We start from the raw sequence: 17,568 nt of genomic DNA, 5'->3' as shown, positions 1-17,568 counted from the left end.
AAGTCAAAAGTGTGTTGGAGTCTATAAAAACAGAAAGCATTTTATGAACTCTATATTTGCAGATTCAAGAGAAGGTCTTTCTCCACCTACAAGATCTTGCTGTCCTTATATGCCACTACGTAGATCCCCATCCCTAAAGCTGCTGCTCCTGTAACAGTAACACATGGCTACATCAATTGAGTATAATAAATGAAAAAAAATCTCCTGAAGAATGGTATTTAAGTTTTCATAAAAATTAAGTTCCTCCTGAAGGATTTTGCCCTGACAGTCCCAAGAGAAATCCTTCATTTGTTTGGAAAACAAGGACGTACCAAGAGCAACACAGAGCACTTCCTTATAGTGCCTTTTTGACTTCTCTTGGCCATGACCTGAACAGCATTCTGCATGAGAAAACACATCTTTCCATCTGTGTGCTCATCTCCTCTTCTCCATGCTGAGATTATCAGCAATGGTGCAAGATACAGAAGAGGCTTACAGATGTAACTGTTCATCATTATATAAGATCTCGGCTGTTGTCTGTACTAATGCATAATCAGCCACTAGGTACGTGTGCATGAATAGTACATAAGAGACCATAAATACCAGCACTCATTTTTACATATTTGTTGTTATTAACAATACAATTTTGACAGACAGTGCTTAATAACCCTATAGCACATTTTACAGATATTTCACCTGCAGATAAAAGGAAGGAAAAATACAGAATAAAGGAGCAGGAAAGTTTGAAGGGGAGTTCAGAAGCACTAAACCATTCTTTTCCTCAAAAAGGTTTTTTTCCACTTCTTTCCCAAAGACCTGATATTTTCATGCCTTTATTTCCTAATATTATTATTTCATATTTCTATCCGTGCCACTAACACAAAAGGTCATCTCAGCCAACTCAGTGTGACTTTGAAGATCTAAACCAAGAAACAGAAGAGAAAATTGTCACGGAAATATTAAAGGAAGATTTAACTTAAAATCAATTGCTTTTATTCTAATGCATTCATATAACTACTTGCTTTCCCTTTTCCATAAACTGGTTGTAAAGTCTCTTGAGACAGAGGACTATTGTAGTGTACACTCGCCTAATGGCTCTATAGGGGCATATTTAAAAGAAAAGCAATTTATATAACGCTTTATAGGGGCAATCACAGCTCATCAAGTTATTTTCTCTTACACCTTAAATCAGTCCCATTTAAGAGACTTTTCCCATTTATTATTCTACACTGCCTTTCCAGAGGAAAAACAACAGCCTGAGGGGGAAGGAGGGGGAGGAAGGAGGAGGAGGGTGGGAGTTGGCATGCACATATACAAAACCCTCCAAGGACTGCACATGCCTGAGCAAATTCACTCTTCTGTCTGTTAAACATTCCCATCCCAAGACTTTGTTTCAAGACACATCCTCATAAGGAAAAGCTGGACCTTGTCTGCATGGCTGTGAGTACCAACACGCAGTATTTAATTTCAAAACCCAGTCATATCCCATTCTGCTAAAGGTTGACTGATGTTATTTCTTTGCCTGTCTTGCTTTTTCCTGCTTGCAACCATCTCACCAGGCATGATTCATGTTACATAACTACAGCTTGCTAAAAACAACAGTTATTTGCTTAGGTAGTGTGATAGATTAACGAGGTAAACCCAGAACTTGTTTATTACAGAACCCAGACAAAAGCTGCTACTCAAATAATATGCCTGTGTGACATAAAACAAATGAATAAGCAACTGCACCAGCCCTGTTTACATTCAAAGTTAATTAAAGCTTTCAAATTCAGAATACTGTACTCTCGACTACTCAGTGCCTCTTTTCACACCACAATATGCAGCCTCCTTAGTGCATATGCATTTTATTTTTAAAAGAGTTGCCTGACCCTCCCCCAGCATTAAAGAATAACAGTTGAATATTGAACCAATTAATTTCACTTGCAAGAACTCTGTATTGCTTTAATGTTTTGGCTGACTTTGATGAGACGGAATCCTCCTCCCTGAGTAAGATGTAAATTGCTTGCATTTCCATTCTTACTCATACCCCTATTTCAGTTACAAAGTATACAAGCAGCAGCCGGAGAGGGTTAAACAGGTTTCCTGTCAATGCTCCGCAAGAAGCAGCCTCCGTATTTTAGCAAGGCAAAGAAATCTGTTCAGGCCCTCTGTATTCAGCATTATTCAGCACTACTGGGACCACATTGCAGGATCCCTCAATGCCCACCTGACAGTGTGTCCTCTATATTATGCAAGTGATGTGGTTTCCCCAAGGCAAATCATCACCTGACCATCCTGGTCTTTGCAGCTGAGCTGTATCCACTGACATGCTCTGTGGAGCAAGCCATGAGCACATAACTATGATCTCTTCTCAGTCACTTCTCCAGGGGGGTAACAAGACAAAAAAAAAAAAACCTCCAAAAAACCCGAACAGAACAAAAATGGAAAAGCTCGTGTTCCTGGCATCACCACCACAGCAGAGCAATAGGGAGGTGACTGGCTGCTGGGGTGAGGAGGCAGCAGCAGTGGGGGCCCTGTGCAAGCACTGGCTGGATGCAGAGCCCAGACCTGAAACTAGGTCTCAGCCTGCTCCACTGCAGGGGAAGGGAGGGGAGAAAAAAAAAAAAGGCAGCACTTTCTCAGAGCAGGAAGAAGGGGAGGCCATGAGCGTTTCCTGTTGTGCAGCTGAAACAAGCAAAGACGTCATTACATTTACACTCCCTCAGGGTGTCAGCAGATTGAGGGCCAAAGTTCAGTCATTTCCAATGCACTGCAAGGAGGGAGGTTTTAGAGGAGAAACCAGCAGTGGCTTTATTGCAAACAGCGTTCTCTGCACTTGCATAGCAAAACAGCTAAGCAGCGTGTTACCAGGCTCAGCTGCAAAGTATCGTATGTGACTAGAAACAATATTTGCTCAGGAGCCATGCTGCTCTTATTTTTCTTCTACAGCTTGTGTAAGAATAGTACTACAATACGGATATGTGCTGAGCTCGCACTAGAGCACACACTGCTGCAAGCATCTGGATATAAAGCCTTGCATATTTTTGGATCCCACAAAGTAAAATGTGTTTGGTGAATGCACTTGGGGTAAAACTAGAGTGTAAAACCACAGGACTCCCTTGTCAGATATGGCTGACAACCCAGCAAAGAGAATACAGATGATGCTTTTCAATTTTGGCCTTGCCCTTCTGAAGCAGATGAAGATAGGGCCCAGCTGAAGTCAAAGGACTAAGGCACAAGAGTTGCACAGTGGCATGTGAAAGCTCAGTATTTGGTAATTGATGGACTCACGTCCATCTGTCTGTCTGACCATGGGCAAATCAATAGTATTCTGGCTGGTAAGCACAGAGAGAACCTGGATTGCAGCTCTTCCCACCATTACTACCATCTTAAGTTAAACACTAGAAAGACTTTTCCAATGGAAAACGTTGTTAAGAATACAAATGAGACCATCTGGGAGGTCTCAGAGCCACCAAAAGAGAAAGTTTTAAAAAGCAGTCTGAAAAACCGCCCATAGGAAATGGTTTGGTTATAACTGATCCTCCCCTGGGGCAGACAGGCTTATGCTTCACTCTCACTCGTGAGGCACGTTCTAGACCCATTTTTGTTAGTCTCTAAACAACATGTCAAATTACAGTGATAAACCCAGCCATTCCACAAAAAGCATGGCCCAGCAACAATCTCTGGCACCCAGGACACCAGACTTTACCTCTGTATACCGAATGAAACATCTTGGGCAGCAGTGCTCCACTTGATAGAAGCTGATTTTCAAAGGGAGGCACTTAGTTCAATGAACCTCAATGAAAAAGTTTACCAGGAGTCTGGAAAAATGTTTTTCTGGATTCCCATCTCATACCACCAACACCAGTATTCTCTCCACGTTTCTGCACTAACCACCCAGTGGTCACACCAAGAACTTAAGCCAGCCCTTCAACCTAGTAGTCGTTTGGAGTATTAGAGCAGAAACTAGGGAACCACAAGCCTGTATCTTGAAATCATTATAAACCTTATCTTTCATGAGACCAATGTAATGCCACTGTTTTACCAAAACTGCTCATTTTACTAAAAGAACATCAAGTATAGTATTTTTAACTATTTATACATGAAACATCTTGGGTATACTGTTAAAAAATATACTCTTCTACAAGGGTGTGAGCTGATCTGCTTGTTTGGATTAGTTCAACCAGAGCAAAGTGATCATAACCTGACCCTTAAAAATGTGTGTGCTGGGTCAGAACCCAGCCTATATCATACACAATGACAGGTGTAAGTAGTGACGTTCTCCTGAGAGAAGGAAAAAGGGGGCAAGACCTTCAAAGTACTGTAAGAACACTTCCACAAACAACACATAAGAGAAACATTCGATTTTCTGAAATCTGACCATGAAGTTCCATGCTCACTCAGAATAAGCTTGGTCAACTATTTTTAGCCCCTTATCCAAGATTGAAAGAAATGCACCTGTAATTTGTACTTTTGACTACACTGAGACAATTGCAGAACTGCAGCACGTGGCCAGGCTATGTAACCACTCAGCACCAGCACATAATATTTCAATAGGTATTTTTCACACATATATGGCTGCCTGTTGCAATACAGTTTCTGGTAAGAAAGAACAAGGAATCACAGTGTTTTCACACACCTATCCACATACTGGTTAGTTGAAGAATGGTTAAACCATCTCTACCATGGTCTGAGGTGAGAAAGTGCCATATCTTCTCTACAGTATACTTTGCATCCAAAGATGACTCTAATATTTTTAAAAGAGATGTATCTGTTGTGTTGTGGGTTTTTTTCAATTAAAGTTTGAAACTTAAAGGGACAGATGCAAGCTGAACCGGCCTCATTGTCAGTGCCCTTTGTATGCTGAAGAAAACACATGTTTTTCCACTCCAATACAGAAGTCGATTGCAGTAAGTACAAATACATACTGAAACCAACTTCAACTACCCACAAAATATTTAACACCTTTACAGATGCCCACAAATTCCATTATACTTCTACCCTTTACAAGCCATCTGTGTAATACTTAGCGAAAAAAACAATCTGTATTATATCACTCAGGAATCTAAACTATGTACGAGGCTTTTGTAATTCTTTCACTTCCATCTGAAAGAATGTTTGAGAAATCTAAGTAGAAAATCCACCATGTTGCAATTTTTTGTTGACCTGTCTCATCATTAAGGGAATTCTCTCAAGCAATCCTGTAAATAGATTATTAAAACACCCTGTGCTACTTTTATGAGGAAAACAAGGTAAATAAAGATAACAAGGTCCAAGCTGCCAATCACCTGATAGCAGGTAGCTATTAACTTCAAAAGATATTGCAGAAAACAGCAGGGCTTGATTTCACTGTGAACCTGGTACCTGGTCTAAATACAGCAGTTAGTGGGATGTAGCATGAGAGACTGGCCACTGTGGAAAGCCACAATCTGACCACCAGTAAAGTGGCAGCCATCAAAAATACCTGAAGTATTCCTCATCATCTGCCTTCTTCTCATCTGGCACACTTGGATGCCCCACACCATGCTCTCCTGCCCCAGGAGGACTCTGCCACCAGCACTGGTCTCACCTCCATGTACCTCAGGGGGTCCCCAGCCACAAGAATGCACAGCCTCCCACTTAGAAGCCACAGGAAAAATGCTACACCTCGGGGAGAAAAGCATCACTGCAATTATGTGGGAAGGATTTGGTGGGGTTAGGGTGAACACTTAAACATTAAATTTCAAATGGCAGGTGTGTGCAAGTGTTTGTAGACATACAGTCTAACAGTGGATGTATGTGTGAAGTGTGTGTGGACATACATAAATACATACACTTGTGTGTGTGTGTATATATAAAATAATATATACATCTTTGTATATATATATAATATATATACACACATACAAAATAAAAGTTAATATATGAATAAGTGATTTAGCTAAGTGGAACCAAAACTCTGTGATTGTAAATGCCTTTCATAAGTAATGACTTCCATAATTCTTTGGACAAAACATATTAAATCCTGGAAGCTCAGTGCGGGAAAAGGCAAGCCCTTATTCTGGGGCTTGCTCAAGTATTTGTATTTTATTTCAAATGTCTAATAAAGACAAAGCAGATCTGAAATCCATGTTTATGAACCTGCGGTTTTTAACTAACAATAGGTAACCTAATTTCAAGAAACCAAAAGCAATTGCTAAAATATTTATTGAAATTGCATTCATGGAAACAATGAGAAAACACTATAAAAATGTTAGAAATATTAAATCAATTTGACTGCTTCTGTATCTTATGAATTCAACAAGATCCTAGGCAACAATAATATTTAGAATAAATATTTTTCCTATGGGAATAGCATTTTTGCTCAAAGTGACCAGATGATATCAATTAAATAAAAACAAAGATTAGACATAGAAAACACATCTACGGACTTAAAAACAAAACTATACTCCAGTGAATACAAAGCTTGCTTAAGACGTTTACTTTTCCTTTCAAAGATCTTCTTGCATAGGTTTTTTTCCCTTTGCAGTATTTTGAACTAATTTCAGCCTGCACCTCTTCACTAAAATTTCAGAAAGCACACGCTGCTCAATGTTAAATATTGCACACATGCAAAACCAAAAAGATTAATATATCAAATGCAAATCTAATACAGATTCCACGTTCTGCACTTATACTATATGCCCCTAAAAAAAAAGAAAAAAAAAAAAAAAAAAAAAAGGGGGGGAAAGGGGGAGGGGAAGGGAGACAAAGAGCAAAATAAATAAAAATCAGTGATACAAAAATACAGTAACTTTCTACGTAATACACCATCTGTTCTGCCAGCAAACCGTGCTGCAGCAAGCCACAGGGGCTACAGCTATGAAAAGCCCTTGCAGAAGAGCCAAGCGCTGTAATGAGCAGTTTCAGAAGCCGTGGAACTGCACCAGACACCACAGTGAGGAGGCAGCCGGCGATGAGCGCAGCGGGAAATTCGCCGCTCCCTCCCCCTGAGGACTGGGGGCACCCGGGCTGCCACGGTGTCCTCGGAGACCTTCCCAGAGCTTGCAAACCCAGGGTCAGAGGTTTGCAGTGTACCAGTAAATCTGGGCAGTGCTGAGGAGCAAGTGGAAATCGTTTGAGGTTGTGGTGTTTTGCCGTGGCTTTTTACAGGAAGGTTTTGTCTCCGGAGTTACAAACACAGTAAACTGGATTTCCCCGACTCCTCCACAGACCACACCTTCCCTGATGCTGCTCCTTGCTCTTGTGCTACAAAATGTGCACACAGAAATAGTTTCCAGAACACGGGAATGGGCACCCTAGTACTCCTGCTACCCTGGAGGCTCATTAAAAATAGGAGCTGCTGTTGCATGCCAGATGCTTGCTCACTGTTGTGTGCCTTGCAGCAAATGAAGTGCGAGCCTTCCAGCCACTCAGGCAAAGAGACAGGCAGGAGAGACCCAGATCAAAGAAGTGCAGAGGGGTGTTCTGTTATGGTTAGGAAGGCCAATTAAGGTGTGCGTCCCTCTCCTTCCAGCTGGCAAAGTCTCAGGTACTTGGGATTATGTAGTAAGAATTTACTTCTGCCGCTTCTATTATTATTCATTAGGCATGTGTTAAAAAGGTATCCTACCTCTTCCAGCCTTTGGTTGCAATATCAAACCAAATGCATGCTTTAGGGCAAGGCCTTCATCCTTTTAAGCCATGCTTGTAAAGGCTTTGCTTTTGCTCAGCGTCACCACCTCCAGAACAAATTATGGAATTGTAGAACCCTGGGCAATTAGGAGACCATACCTGGACTGGAGGGAATTCATGAGCCAACACATTATCAGAGCTCTCATTAATAAAATAATAAATTGTGCAATTACAGTGGGTTGTACACATACCTCAGGGTATGCAGTAAGGCACAAATTTAGAAATGGAATGTTTCCAACAACCAACAAGAACTTAAACAGGCGAGGATCCTTATCAAACAATTAGGTTACTCAAGAACTGCTCCAATAACTGGCCTTTTTTGCCCAGGGTTATGCATTCTAAAATATGTCATAAGCTTTGGGTGATCTGAACTTTTTCCTCCCTTCTTTTCTGTTTTTTTTTTTGGTTTTTGTTTGTTTGTTTGTAGTAAAAAAAAAAAAATATTGTTCATCTCCTCTCTAATCAACCCATCAGGTGCAAAAGTCTTTCAAAATTACATCTGAAAATGAAAAAAATTCAGAGAAACCCAGTTATCAGTGATAAGCCAATTCAATTCAGTGCTAGTGGGCTTCAGATGGAGGACTTGATATATAGGACAGGTAGGTTATACTAGAATTAAACATCACACTAAAACCTTGCAAACCTACCATAAATATTGGTTTTGTCTTCTTCACGATGAACTGTACCAGAAGAAGGAAAAAAATCTCCAAAACTATGCCACTTGAAACAAGGTATCAGACCTCACTTTAAAAAAAAAAAAAATTACATCATACACAAAGTGAATTGAAATGCATGTTTCTCACATCTTAACCAGCAGTTCCAAAACCAGATGGTAGGGTTTCACTGGGAAAAGCAGCATACAGGACAGGTAAAGTACAGCCTCCCAAACTCTGCAGGAACTGTGATGTCCTGATGTCCTCAGAAACCCAGCAAGTTCCTTTCTCAGATGGTCATTAAAAAAAAAAAACAAAAAACCAAACCACAAAAACCCACAAAAAAACCCCAAACAAACAACCACCACAGCTCTGAGCAACTGTCAGTTTTAACACATGTACCTAAGTATTTTATATTCCAGTCACAATGAAAGCACCTTGGGGTAGATAATATATCTTTACTTTTTCTTTCCAAATTACCTTATACCATCTGGCAATGTAACACTCATTTGCATAGAGAGTTTCGTTTTGCATCTTCTCTGTCTGAGGTGTCCAGAGGCTGTTTCCATGCAGTCAGCTTTTCCAATATTCTCACCTAGTGTTTCTATATTCAATGAAGAGCAAACCTCATATGCTGGAGGTTTCCATTTATAGGTTGAGACAGTCACGAGGAGCACTATTTCAGCAGTCCAAGTCCTATCTACAGCTGATGGCAAAACACTGGCCTCATGAGAAAAATCAGTAACAACTTGCCATTCTGCACTTTTATTGAAGTCAGGATTTGATTCAAAACGACAGAGTTTTCATTTTATTCACAAGAGATGAGGCAGTTCACACGGTAGCACAAGCTGTGCTGAGCACAGTTTGATGTCATCTTCTCAGCTCTGCTGCACTGATTAGAGAACTGTGAGATCAGTGGAAGATGTTTTTCTGCTTGACATCAGAGAAAGTGAAGGTCAAGCAACAGGATACCAAGTGTTAGCATGATGCAAGAGTTCTTTATTATATTTTTCATTTACATAAACTATTGACACAGATACTCTGTTCATGGAATGACCTTCTGGTCACATGAGAGCTGCCCCCACTTATTCAGCCGTGGTGCTGAAGTTTGTAGTGCCCTAACTGAGGGGTGAGAGTTAATGAGCACCAAGCACAAGTTGATTGTCACACACCACCAATGACAGGGCCTCAAAAAACACCCTTTCACCTTCTGACTAGGCTAAGAGTGATGCAATTATATCCTTCAGAAACAAAAGGACATAAAGGAAGTCAAAGTGCTTCAACATGAAGGCAAACATCTTCAGGGTCCAACTAGAAGTGACCTTGGCTGAATCAGTCACAGGCAATAAAACGGGCCACGCTCAGCTACTGACTCTGCTGGCATCATCTTATCAGCAATGTACCAGGGACAGTGAATAACGCTTTAGAAAGATCACCTGGGCAGATGCCCATACCCATTGCACCAAAGTGAAACCACAGCAGTTCATCATAGAGAACTGATATAATTTTTCACCTGTTTAACAAAATGTGGCTGTGTACATGCATCTATATGCACACTTGTGAAATAAACGCTCATACACGTCAATAATGCAAGTTTATTTATTTAAAATATTTTCTTTGATATTTAAATAATAACAAAAGTTGAACCTACACTGAATCTAGGACAAATCCTCCTCTCGGTGACAAGCCAGACCTGCAACCACGAGCTCCTATGAAGTTACTCCAGGTATACTGTACTGCGAAGGAGACAGAACACGACTGGAGGCAAAAGCAAATGCAATGGTCACAGAAATATAAGTTAGTATATGTCTATACTTATACAGGCATGCTTAACTATTTCTTCATACAATATAGCAAAACACCTCAGTTTCCTGGTGTAATGTTTTTGGGGAAAAAATGTTTATTGGTGCCAAAAACTGCGTTTTTAAGCGAGATAAAACAGGTGTAATCCCATCATCTGCATGTGATACTCTCTGAATAGCGTAATAAATCTGGGAAGCACAGCTCTCTGTTTTGTAGTGTGTGAGTCTGTAAATAGCCACAACATCTATTTATTACACTCTTGGCTTGCTAGACAACCCACTTGACTGAGGAAGAGTCAGTCAAAATAGGTTTCATTTATTACCCTGCTTGCTAGTTAAGTGGGTTGAACTATTAACCAGGATCAAATGCTACTGCATCTAAGTTAAATCAAGACAGTCCACAAGCAAAAGCAAAGAGAAACACCTGCAAGGATTGATCAAGATAAGAAAGAATTGTATTCTGTGTATAAATTATCTGTGCAGATGTCAAACAACAGTAGTTAGAGGATGCCACCACTGAATGCAAGCTGGTGCCTTCTATCAGATCTTAGTTATTCATCAAGACATCCCTGTATGATGGACAGGGATTTTAAAAGCTGTGGTTCTAAAATTCTTTAGGTTGAGGATTTAACATTAGCGGGAGACCTGATCTGATTTGTAGGCAATTATAATCCACTTTCAGTCACATTCAAGCCTCCCCTCCCCCTCCTCTAGGCCTCATTCTCAACCAGTACCCATCCAAAAATGTGCACCTAGTATCCTTATTTTCTTCTTTATTACCAAGGCCATCATAGAGATAGAAAAGTAAATGTTTCACAGCCACTCCACTTGTGGAAAATAAGCTGTACTGAAGCTTTACAGAAGTGTGTGTAAAGGATACCATCGTCCCTTGTGTCTCTTCCCTGCTAAGCAGAGAGCAATCCGGGCAGCAAGGGAAGGAAAGTCACAGTGTATCTACTGAGAGCTATTTTGCTGTTACTGCGGAACAACAAGCAGAGACCCCAGACACATCACTATCAAGCATCACATAGAAGATACAGAGCAAAACTGAAGCAGAGGTCCTTCTCCTTCCAGACTTATCTTTTACAAGTCAATGTGTCTGGGCCAGCCTGCCATCATGGAAGGGTCAGGTTATCAATTCCAAATGCTGAAATCTGCCCAACTCAGAAGCAAAACAAGCATTTCCAAGGCACCTTATCCTTGCTCCAAAACAGAAGTTCTGCAGGATCTGATATCCTTTCATTTCCTTGTCTATTACTTTCTCACCTCTCTGCCAAGCCTGTTCATAAGAGCAACACAGACAGTGATGAATTTTTGTCCACAAACAGATCACTAACCAATTTAATGGAACCACTGAACAGCTACACGGTAACAGTTTTCAACTATTAATGAGCTGAGCTAAAAACAAAGCAGAGAAAACAAAGGTACTGTATGTCATCCTTTTGTCTCCTGAGAAAAGCAGATGGAAATCATGTCAATAACAAATCAGACCAAAGGAAGGTGCTGTGGGAACCTTTGTACTACTGTGTATCAGTCCCACCATCCGACCTTACTCCTTTACAAAAACATAGCTGACCAAAACTACCCTGCTAATTACTCCAAATTACATAGTAGCTTTACTAATGTATGGCTGATTCTAATGTTATTCATTAATAATTAACATTACCCACTACAATAAACTTGGTCAAAAATTAGCACAAATTGTGTATTTTTTAAATTAGTAATTAAGTAAATGAGAGATTAAAAAACTGGAGAGGATGTGAACAAAACGCAACATGTATCAAACATAAAAGTTAACTTGTGAGATCAACTTTATTGCCCCCTCCATCCCAACATTTTGCCACCAAATTAAGGTACAGCAGAGGCAACAGCACCGTATTTGGCATCACTCTAGCTCTAGAATACTACAAGTATCTCCAGTGAGTTTGTGTTTCACTAACACAATTCCCTACTCAAGTGTTACATATAAAATTACTCCTACCTTTAGATGTACTCTTCAGATGTTTTCATAATGTCTTGCTAAGCCTAAATCAAAATTCAACCATACCTCACAAGTAGCTTATCCATTACTTAAATCTTAAGAAAAAGAAGATTCTAGCCAAGTGGCACTATAAGAATATCCACTGTCTTTTAGAGAAATTTGCTAGGACCAAGCACAAAATAACAGAGCAGCCTGTAAGTTCTGTTGGACACTTTTTTACTAAGAATGGTGGATGTAATTATGTTCACGTTGCTTTGCAGAGATTTTAAAGCAAAATCTCTTTACTACAGGAGTCTAGTGCCATGACCTCTCCTGGCTATCAAAATAGCCTATCATACCACAAAGTATCAAGACATCCAACTTTTTAGTCTGAAAGTTCATTATTATATTCTCCCTTTACTAAAGTGTATGAACTTTATTAACTAAAGCAGGACAGGAAATTTGATTCTAGGTGTATATGAATGTCCAGTCAAAGACAGAAATACCTTTTTCACTGGAGACCTACTTTATCTCAGACAAATGAAAGGAACACAACAGTTTTAGAAAATCAAATCTCAAGATGAATCAGTGTTCACAGGTGTCACAGAGCACTACGTTAAACACTGCCAGCATGTGCATCCATCAGTTCACCAGAGGCCTGCATTACTCTCTAGAATATTTCTTTTTCATTGCTAATGCTTGTATAGAAAGAAATAAAAATAACTCTCAAACTTCACATAAACTGGCAATGGTTAGAGCAAATAAAGATATGTTTTCCAGCTAACTGACCTACTGTAGTTGTCTATGAATGACATGGAACATGAAACTCCACATCCTGTTAGGACTTGGGTGAACATACTACCCTGGAACACTGAGCCATGAAGACTGTAAAATAGATTCCAGCAAGTTAGCCTCCACCAAATACTGACTTTGGTCTAAACCAAATTGTTTTTGCTCTAAGTAAATCATGTCATGTCTTGTTGTCAAGGAAGGGTAAACCCAGTTGTTGTTTCATGCTATTCTTTCTTGATACACTACAGGTTTTGTTCTAATGCAAACCATACATACAAAATACAGAAATATAGATGTTGGACCACTTATGTTATTTAAATGGAAAAACATACAAATATGCAAGAAAACCTCACTGTCTAATAAGACTTATTCTGATAATCCTGATCTTGACCTGTTAGATTCTTTTTTAAAACATAAAGATCCTTTCTGCCTTAGCACAGATACTACTCAATGGGAAAAGTGCTCATTAAATAATATTTCATCAAAATGAAGCATACAGAAACTCTCTGAGATTATATACTGTCCTACAACATGTAACTGAACATTTCTTTGAGCTTTTTAAATACTTGTTTATAAAACACCCGGTTTTACTCCATATTCAAAATTCACTTGCTAAGGTGCACAACCAAGCTCTAACAGTCCATCATCAAATTCAGCAGAAAAAATTCCAGGTACACCAGTAGGGCTTGGGAGGATTAAGCGAGCCCAGTCAGGCCAGCAGTAATATTAACCTCTGCAGACAAAAAAAGTCTAAACTTCGCTGTAAATTAGAGACAGTAATCTGGGGGCTTTCTGCTTTGTTTTTTTCTTGAGAATTTTCTTATCAAGAGGGCCGAGCCCTACTTTACTGCATTACCTTTAAAATGTCACCTCACACTGTAATTTCAATTCCCTTTAACTCCTCTAGTTCTCACTTTTCTATTAAAATGAACTGTACATACAAACTACCTAACTGCTTTTCTTTGTATGGGATTATCAATAAACTAGTAACCATGTACTGAGGGAATTTATATCAAATTATTAAATCCACATTGGTACACTGTATTGCTTTAAAAATATTACCACCCAAGTGGTACATTTCTTGTACCCATGATTCCCATCCAGAGAAAGCGGAGTTAAAAAAAAAAAACAAACATATAGGTTTTTGCTTACTCGTATATAAATCTATGAAAAAGTAAAAGGCAATATTCACGTTTAGACTACATTATTAATGGTGAGAAATTTATCAGAAGACCACACACACAAAAAAAAAAAAAAAAAAAAAAAAAAAGAGAGAGAGACTTTTAATTTGACAGGCAGAGTTGCATATGATACTTGTAAGTCTTCTGATTATTTCACACTGGGGATTTGGAAACACCGCACCAGATTTTTTCCCCTGCCCATACCCTCTCACCCCTTTTCCATGCTCAGAGCTTTGTGAGATAGATCTCTGGGGACAAATGTTACTGGGGGCAACCTGCTACAAATGCATGGCTAGAATAAGTTTAATTTATGAACAAAATAAGAGGTTTGTGGTGCTTCCTACTTGCTATTTAAGACCAAAAAAACAAACAGATTTTTTCAAAGATTTCCATATTATTTCAATTCACCGATGATTTCTCAAAATCCAAGCAGGAGCTTACTAATCAGTTATTATGGAATAACTTCTAATACTTTTATTTACAATGCAGTTTTGCTCTCAGGCTGTCAGACTAGCACTTTTACAAGTCCTAATTTCACTTGAGAATGAAAAATATGGCTCCAATGAATTGCATTTTAATATTTCCTGCTGAAACAGAACAGCTGTTGTAAAGTCTTATAAAAATATGTAAGCCCAAAAAAAGAGAAACAAAACTGTACAAAGGTGCTATTTCCTATTAAAATGGCAAAGCCAGCTTGAAACTTCCATCTTTCTGTGCCACTTAAATTAAATGTAGCATTTTACACTCCATTTACCATCTAGCTTATGCTTCCCCTTGTTGTTTCTTCACTTCTTCAGGAACTGCTAGATAGTTCCTTCTATTGAAGGGAAAAAACACGGGTAAATTGCAGGAAAAAACCAAGTAACTACAAAAATAATTCTCTTAATCTGTAGCATACTACTTCAGAAATGCTGTTCAAGAAAATCTATTGCGAAAAAATAATCTGCCTCTTTAAATAAAAGAATTTTTAAAGCAGTTTCCTCATAACTTATCAGACCTTTTCCAAATAACAAAGGTATGCAGTCCCTGCACTCAACACTTCTCCGGAGCTCCCAAGAGTATTAGCAATCAACTCTTGACGAAAACTTTACCCTATCAGATCTACTAATAATTATGTATTCCTCCTGCTAGGAGGACCAATAATTTAAAACCACACACTGTCAGATTCACCTCTTCTCAACAACTGAGGTAAGATGGATAAAACATTTTCCTCTCTTTAACCTGTGTGAAGGCGACTGACATGAAGAACCAGCTTTTGCTGCTCTTGGTTTATGTCTGGACCAAAGACAGACAGATAAAGTTAGTACTCAGCTCTTAAAATCTACCTGGAATTCTTACACAGAATCAAGTGAGAAATACCTGGAAGTAGAACTTGCTGAGTTCTGCTTACAGAGCTGGATGGATAACCACCAATATAGCCAACCACAGCTTACTACTAAGCCCCACCATACTCAAATTTGAAAGATAGCTTGCAACATGTCATTATACAAGTCACATAACCATGACTCCTAAATAGCAAGCTTTTCCTCTTTGATGGGTATTATATTTTGCTAGCCAAACCATTTCTGACAGACACTCAGCTCCTATTTTCCCATCACCTTACCTGAGATAAATTTCAAAAGCACTGACTGCCCTTGCTGATGACTCAGAAATGGCAAGAGGGACATGGAAAATGATACTCACTACCTTCAGTTCTCTTTACATGAAGTTCACCTGAACTCTTTTTAAAACAAGCACCTAAATAAATAAGTAATTAAGTTTGGCAAAATGCTCAGCACTAAATTTCCTGCTTTAAGAACTTCCAGCTTAGTTAGGAACACGCAGACCAATATCGTAAGCTTCATTCCAGCCAATGGCATTAGAAATAGTTAAAAGTCAAAAAAGAATGGCCTTGCAGGGTGCCACCACATAAACTAAACATGATATATTGCCAAACACTCAAGCAGACACATGTACCCATTATTCAGCAAGGACCACATGAACACATATGGCTCTCTGTTTTGTCTTCATAGTAACAAGAAGGTTAGTAAACAGATCTCACATATGAAGCAATCTAGTCACTTGAGAATCTAAAAAACTGCCTTTGTAAAGAAGCGTTCTGCACTGTTGCCACACAATGAGACTTCGAAACACAATTAAAAGTCCTCTACATTCGTCCTCTAGGACAAGTGCTACTCAGTTTTATTCTTATCCATAGCAGTGACATTTTAACCTGCCACCTCAACCAGGATGTATATGCCTGCTATGCCAAATAGCCATTGAAAAAACAATAGCAATACAATAGCCTATAAAACATTAAAGATTTTGATTGATCTGTCAGCAGAAGTAATGACACTCTGACTTCGTACCATAGCGCTGCTGCTTCTGCATATCAGCAAGCCACAGTAACTTTATTCATATTTACAGGTAACAGTAATAACTTAAAAAAAACCCCAAAACCTCACATGGAAAACACCCTCTCAGCATAATCTGCACCACTAACAATTTTTAAAAAAAAATTAGGCAAAGCAAAAAAATCATGAAGAAGGTAATTTGTACATGAAGTTTCAGAAGTCTCTCCTAACTAGAAGGACAAGGAAAGATTTAACATCTAACTGTAAACAAACAAAACCCCCAAGTTACAGGGCACCTATCTAAATATGTCCACATTTCAAACCTAACAGGCAAATACTCTCCTATCTTTAAAAACAGATGTACATTTTTAGCACGTCTGCGTATCATTTTCACTATCAAAATACTAAGGATTCTGCACCGCGTCCTCAATAACCGGAGAAGCAAATTCATCTGGTAGTCAGTAGTAATTCATAACAACAATTTAAAAAACCGGGGCCACTGAATCTGTACCTTGTTAGACCAGTAGTTCTTTGAATTCAGTAATTACTGTAATTACTCCGTGCCCCAGGACTCCTTATGACAACAGGAGCCCCCTTGTGCTAGGAGCTGCACAAACACGGAACTGAAGGAGGTCCATCGAGCAGGGGAACACACATCTATCCACTAATCGCTTGCTTTTGCCATCCCAGCTACCCGATTTATAGCTCGCCCTTCTGAATAGTTCACGGTACAGATTTACTAGGGGAAAAAAGTAACACCCTTGCTAAGTAGGCATAAAATGTTTGCTGTATTATTTAATAACATACAAAACCAGACAGGCTTTAATATAAAGTTGACTTGATTTTTAAAATGAAAGGAAATTATTTAGCAAAATATTTCTGCGGAAACTCATTAGTATTTCTGTTAGCTTAATTTAAAAGGGTACCTAAGAATTACTGTAATAAAAAAAGCCTTTGAGTATAAGTTTAATTTCTGCAATTACCATACGAAGGAGGAAAAAAAAAACCAAAAAAACAAAAAACAACAACAACAAAAAAACACCCACTCTAAATAACATTTGACCATTGCTGCCAACTAATAAGAAAAACAGAGAACTCTTTTTCTGGGAAATTAAGTTCGGGAGACGTTTATCGTTGTCCTGGGGCGAGCCCCAGCCGCCTGTCCGCGGAGACAAGGCAGGCTGGCCAGCGGCCGGCCGAGCCCCCGGGGCCGATGCCGGGGCCTCCCGCCTG

The 17,568-nt window shown here is 39.2% G+C and overlaps 1 protein-coding gene and 1 long non-coding RNA gene across 6 annotated transcripts in view; one reads left to right on the top strand and one right to left on the bottom strand.

Annotated features, from left to right (window-relative positions):
• The window catches only part of HIVEP2 (HIVEP zinc finger 2), a 139,476-nt gene that overhangs the window by 120,023 nt on the left and 1,885 nt on the right, over positions 1 to 17,568 (bottom strand). The gene's annotated exons all lie outside the window — the stretch shown is intronic.
• LOC139794739 (uncharacterized) lies at positions 1,308 to 8,021 on the top strand. Its single transcript, XR_011725245.1, has 2 exons — positions 1,308 to 1,419; positions 6,766 to 8,021. It is a non-coding gene; the product is annotated as an uncharacterized lncRNA (long non-coding RNA).

The sequence above is a fragment of the Heliangelus exortis genome, chromosome 3 (genome assembly GCF_036169615.1).
Source record: "Heliangelus exortis chromosome 3, bHelExo1.hap1, whole genome shotgun sequence".
NCBI classification, from domain to species: Eukaryota; Metazoa; Chordata; class Aves; order Apodiformes; family Trochilidae; genus Heliangelus; species Heliangelus exortis.
Note: the sequence above shows the minus strand (reverse complement) of the source record. Positions and strands in the feature narration are given on the sequence as shown.